Source organism: Pseudorasbora parva, chromosome 16 (genome assembly GCF_024679245.1).
Source record: "Pseudorasbora parva isolate DD20220531a chromosome 16, ASM2467924v1, whole genome shotgun sequence".
NCBI lineage: Eukaryota > Metazoa > Chordata > Actinopteri > Cypriniformes > Gobionidae > Pseudorasbora > Pseudorasbora parva.
The window spans coordinates 33,232,032-33,238,031 of record NC_090187.1 but is presented as its reverse complement, the minus strand read 5'-3'; the positions used below and the strand labels follow the sequence as shown (position 1 = coordinate 33,238,031).

The 6,000-nt window shown below is 38.1% G+C and overlaps 1 protein-coding gene across 2 annotated transcripts in view; it reads left to right on the top strand.

Annotated features, from left to right (window-relative positions):
- The first annotated feature begins 580 nt into the window (after positions 1–580).
- Positions 581–6,000, top strand: part of mgat4c (mgat4 family member C) — a 209,790-nt gene continuing 204,370 nt past the window's right edge. Inside the window, exon 1 of one of the 2 annotated variants that reach the window (XM_067420364.1) lies at positions 581–668. The gene's annotated coding sequence lies outside the window, so the exon portion shown is untranslated. Of the gene's footprint in view, positions 706–6,000 lie in introns of both variants that reach the window. The other variant, XM_067420363.1, reaches the window with a different exon arrangement.

Genomic DNA, 6,000 nt, shown 5'->3' with positions numbered 1-6,000 from the left:
TCCGATGGAATGGTTCTACAGGCGCTTCACGACGCATTAACGCAGAGGCGTTCTCACAGCGTTTCGACGCAGCTCGAGTTCCCCGAAAGGGAACTGCGTTACAGCAAAAAGGAAAACGTTACTGTAACATTACTTTTGTAACGCATACGTTCCCAAGACTGTTTATAATGTTACACATTTTCTATTTAAAAAAAGTCTTGTTCTTTTAAAGTTTCTATTCATTAAATACTATCTCGGTTACAAAAACTCGGGAAAATTACATTTTCAAATAAATTAAAATAGGAATCTGTTATTTTACATTGCAATAATCTTATTGTAATGTTACAATAAATTTATAATCTTATTGTATAATTTTATTGTATTTTTTGTCAAATTAATGCAGCCTTAAGTCAGCATAATATATTTCTTTCAAAAACATTAAAATAATCTTTAGAGCAGTTTATGTTCAATTTAATTGACAAAAAGGTTTTCAGTGTCATTTTTTTCAGTGTTTTTACTCTCGCCTGCACAGCAAACGGTTTTCTCCTTTTGATCTTCCACCTTCTCATTTTTTTTAAATATTCTTTTATGCCCTCTGTAGACATCGATTGATGCCATTATCGTCGCTCACTTGTGGAACGTGAAGACCGCAGAAGTCTCAGCTCCGCTGCTTGACTGAGCGTTAACCTGTGAGTTTGACCCAGTTTTCTGGCCTGTGCGCGTAAGGTTGGTGTGACTTGCGTTCAGTCCTCATTAATCACTTCTGTTCCTTGCAGGGTTTTGTGTCATCATTACATACTCACCTGCTCCATCTACGAGTGCTCTGGCACATTTGAATATTCCATTACCTATATGCAAATGCTCTGACTCTGCCCTAGGTTATGATTTATATAGGCTTGCAACAGACCTCCACACACATTTCTACTTGTGAACAAATCCTCCAGGCTGAACAAGATCACCTGCCACATTAAGGTCTACTGAAGTTATAGATTATTCATCTTACAGCTTGTGTTATGAGCATATTGTGTGGCAGCACAGATCAAAAGCATGGATGTATAGTGATAAGCGCAGAAGCAAATTAATGTTCTCACCGACACCCAATTGCCCACAACCAACCTGACTGATTTTCTTTGAGTGTGAAAGTAGAATTCTGTAACTTTATTCGTCACTTTCAAAATTGATTAAGAGATCAAAAAGACTAATTCAATCTTGAAGGAGCGTTTTTTTTCTTCTTCTTCTTCTTCTTCTTCATTTTAGACAGGAGGAGCATACAGCTCACAAGTCTGTTGTTGTATTTACGACCTGTTATACAATGGTGAAGCTGATTTAAATCATGCTGTAAACTTGGGTGGCCAGATTAGAGCTTAACATTTTTTACATGCCCCTATTATGCCATTTTAACAGCGACTAAAATTGTTTTTGGAGGACTCCTATAATAGGTTTACATGCATTCAAGGTGGAAAACATATATTGCAGCACAACCTCTTTTCTAACAGTGTCTGAAACTGCTTGATAAAGGATTCGGTGTCTCTAAAACCCAACCTTTAAAGAGTGTACTCTGCTCTGATTGGTCAGATGTTCCTGTCTGTTGTGTGTGGTCTAGTGCTTGCAGTGCATGTTGGAAACAAAATACAGAGAAACGAACAGTTATGAGTGTCAGTTTTACCCAAGCGGCAACCTCCCGCGGTCTCTCTTGAAGCCCAGACGGAAGTAATTTAAAATGCAATTCCTCGACTTGCCACATAAAAAACATGTTTACAGCCTGGTACAAATTGTGGTTTTGTTCTATACGGCTAATTTTGTTACTGTGAGGGGGTGAAACTCATTTGTTTATGTTATATAAAGCCTTAAAGTTCTGCATAAATAAGGGCGTGTTTACTTTGAGTGACAGGTGGATAGCCATTTATCCGCCATCTATAGTCATTAGGCTTGTTCGACTTCACCCAGCGATGCGCAGACCGATCAGCAGCTGTCTTGAAGCAGTGTATGCCGGTTAGAATTTTTTTCCGTCTTGAGACGGATCCGATCGCATCCATCCAGCCGCAGCCGATAGGTGTGTTCGACATCGGCTGCGGCTGGATGCATGCGATCGGCGAGAGTAGCCGAGTGCAGGCGGGGAGGAGCTGCAAACGGAGACGTGAAGTCGGACACTTTCTGCTTCCCGTGGTGACGCTTGCACTGCGTTTGCAAACTTTATCACAGCTGAAGTTAAATAAATGCAATATTTCTCAAATATACAGATGTTTCAAATTACATTTTCATTTAACACTTTATGTACTGCTTAATAAAGCGTCTATTTGGACAAGATTAATGTTCAACATATAAACCTACACTATCAATGAAGTGTTGTCAACGGTTTTTATCAGTTTTAGTTTGATAAACATGATGATATAACATCGCAGCTACATGAAAAGAGGTTTTACTGTTATAAATAAATGATTTGTGAGCATTAGCGTGACATAAGTTTTTAGAATAAACACGAAACGCACGTGTTCGCTGTCATGCGGTGAATCGGCCAATCATGGATCAGCTGTGTCGTCATCAGAGCTCTTGCATCCTCCTGCAGTCCCCCTTGAGAATCTGCAGCGGCTGCATCAGCCGGCTGCTCTCGAATCGCTCTCGCGGTACTTTGTTGACATACGTCACAGTCACGTGCTGTCGGCGCTGTCTCAAGTCGGACAACATTTCTAACCGGCATGCAGTGCTTCAAGTCAGCCGCCGATCGGTCTGCGCATCGCTAGGTGAAGTCGAACAAGCCTGATGTCGAACACACCTATTGCGTCACCTAAGCTCCACCCACATCCCGCCTCTTTGCCAATTTTTTGTTATCCGGGCATGACGCGCGATGACGAGCTGGCAAGATGGCAACGGCCAGCTCGTCGCTACTTTAAGCTTCAGAACGGCTTATCAGAATCCTATGGGTGACATCACGGACACTACGTCCATATTTTTTTTTACACTCTATGGTTTTACCATATCAATTTGAGAGCCTAAAGTTTTCGTCTCTGTGTAAATCACAAAAAAAACGTGAATTTGTGAAAATTTTGAACATTGACTTGTAAACACCATAAGACTGGATTTCTTGACAGTTTATTGTCATTTCAGGCAGTTCAATAACTCCATTTATCGTGCACTTTAATCTTTAAAACTTTGCAGACCTATTACATTACACTAATAAATTACACACTACATAAAGGTAATATTCGAAAAACCATAATAGGGGCACTTTAAACTGGGCATAACTTGGATGGGATGACACATTGGGTTGTTTAATCCAATTAAGCGATTTGAAGTAAAGGAAGTTACTGAGAGGTGAACAGAACTAGCTTTTGAACACAGTGAAACACTGCTCTCATTATGTATTCTGGCCTTTTATCTCTTTAACAGAGAAAGCGTAGAAATCAATATGGAATTAGAAGGGAGCAGAGTGCTGAATTATTGAAGATTTTAAGTTCTGGATGCTTTGAATAATATTGTTCATTATTGCAAATGAACATCCACTTGTTTCTTCCTTTCACTCATTTTTTTTGCCTGATTTTATTAATTTTAGTGAACATTATATCATAGGGGACAACAAGGCAGCTGTGTAATGGACCCCCCCCCCCCCCAAACACACACACACACACACACACAAACACACTTACATGCACCCACATAAGGATACTCTCAGATATGACTTTGCTTGATATGTTTATGTGAAACATTGTAATTAATACGTACTTCAATAGGTTTCTCTCTGCGTTCATGATGTGAAGTCATGAAGTGGTGTCTTAACTTGTTTGGCTTCATACTGTCAGGAGTTTTTGCTGCACGCAACACACTGTGGTCTCTCTTCATTACCCACCGTTGTACCGATGAATCCGTGGATGTAGATACTGTACGCCTTCTAATACAAATCTATTAGAAGCTGTGTGAGCACAAATGGGGCATAATTATTCTGAATGGAATTTGGCGTGTTGTGCCATTTTGTGCCATTTAATAATGGGTTGTATTTGCATTTTTCCGCGTTGTTCACGTCTGGTGTAGACATGTTGTTTTCGGTGTAGTTGTAACATTTTAAGTATCCATTGTCTGCTTTACTTGGCACTGACAGTCCTTTCACAATCTTGTCTATTCTTAGTAAAGAACCATACTTCATTCATTAATTTTTTTACTTCCTGCAATACTGCGATTTACTGCCCCTTACTGTTGCTAAACAAACAAACAAACAAACAGAGTTGCTAACTGACAGCTGTCAGTGTGACCTTTCCACCTTTCGTCGAGGAGCATTCAAATGGGACTTAAATATATAATGGAGTAGGGATATATACATTTTTTTTCAATAAATATGGTAGGTAATAAGATTAATTTGGAAGCGAGGGATTACAGCTCACAATGCAATTAAGAGAAGCCACGTATTACGGTTGTCACGATCGCAGATGACAACATCCAGGTCAACACTGTTTATGTACCGCAGGTTGAGATTAAATTAATTCACATTTAATACTGAAATTTGTGTGGTTTTGACCTACACTGTACGTGAAAATAGTTAATTACTTAGGTTTGTACATTAGCATGGACTCACTAACTTTAATTGTAACTTATTAAGCCGCGTTTCCACTACCAGAACTTTCTCCAGGAACTTGGGATTTTGGGGTGGAACCAGGGTCTATGAAGTTCTGGATAAAGATTTCTCCCTTAAAAAGGCCCTGCTTGCGAGGTAGTACTTTTTCAAAGTTCATGAACTTTTGGGGGTGGGACTTGGCCGCTGAATATGCTGACTGGTTGAGCTCACGCAGCATTTTATTTAAAAAAAAAATTGTTGTGTCTTGCAACCAAAAATTCAAACAGTATACATGATCATCCCCAAGTTTATTAGATCCATGTCATACAGTGTGATTTGCAATGATCTTATAGATTGCAGAAATCACACTATCAGCAGCAGACATGCATATCTACAATTATAAACAGATGTCTGTTAACATCTTACCCAAGGTTATAGTCAAACAAGGCCTTGATCATGAAACTTGAGCCAACTAATTTCTGTGTAAATAATCTATAAATCTGTTCATATATAAATTGCATAAAATGTAAAGGGACATAAAAATGTATTTGCAAATCATTTATAGAAAATCACTGTGCTTTTTCTTGGTGAAATAACACCCTTTTACTTTGAGATCTGCAATGCGATTGAATTCATCATTGACTTTTTCAAACAAAGATCTGTTTTCAGTCTGAACCAACAATTATGATGCAATTTTTTTCTCAGTGTTTTTCTTTTTATAGATGTGATGTACTTTAGTCCTTACAATTTATGTCTTCAGTTGGCTATTAATGCTTTCATACTGAGTTTTCAGCAACACAAAAGGGCAAGAGACCAAGCATCAATTTCTAAAACATCAGGACAACCTCCCAGAGAGTAAAATATTTTTGAAGAGAACATAATGTATGGTATTAAGTGAAGCATTTGATTTGTTTTGAGTCATCGTTTTTGGCAGTAAAAGTGCTTAAGAATACACAACAGAAGTCAAAAGGCAAATTTTCCATTGCTAAAGTAAAGGTAGCAGGTTGGGTGATAAAATAAGCTTTTTAAAATGTTTTTTCATCTATTACATGAGATTTTTCTGTCAATATATCATCCATTTTAATTTTAATTTGTTTCAATTAAACCCAGATATCTTAATATGCAGTTAATGGTTAACAATTTTTGTTCTAGATTTTATTGTCCATTAATTGTCTTCTCTTCCGGGTTTGTTTTTTAATCCTCAAATAAAGATTCAAACGGCCATGAATCAGCGGATTGATTCACGAGTCGGATCGCCAATGTCACGTGATTTCAGCAGTTTGGCAGTTATACACGCGATTTGATCATGAACCAATATGCTGATTCATGACCATTTGAATCTTTATTTGAGGATTGAATACAAACCCAGTAGAGAGAGACAATACTGAATAAAGTTGTAGTTTTTGATATTTTTGGACCAAAATGGATTTTCGATGCTTCAAGAGACCAACCCCATCCATTATGGCTGCAAATAAAGA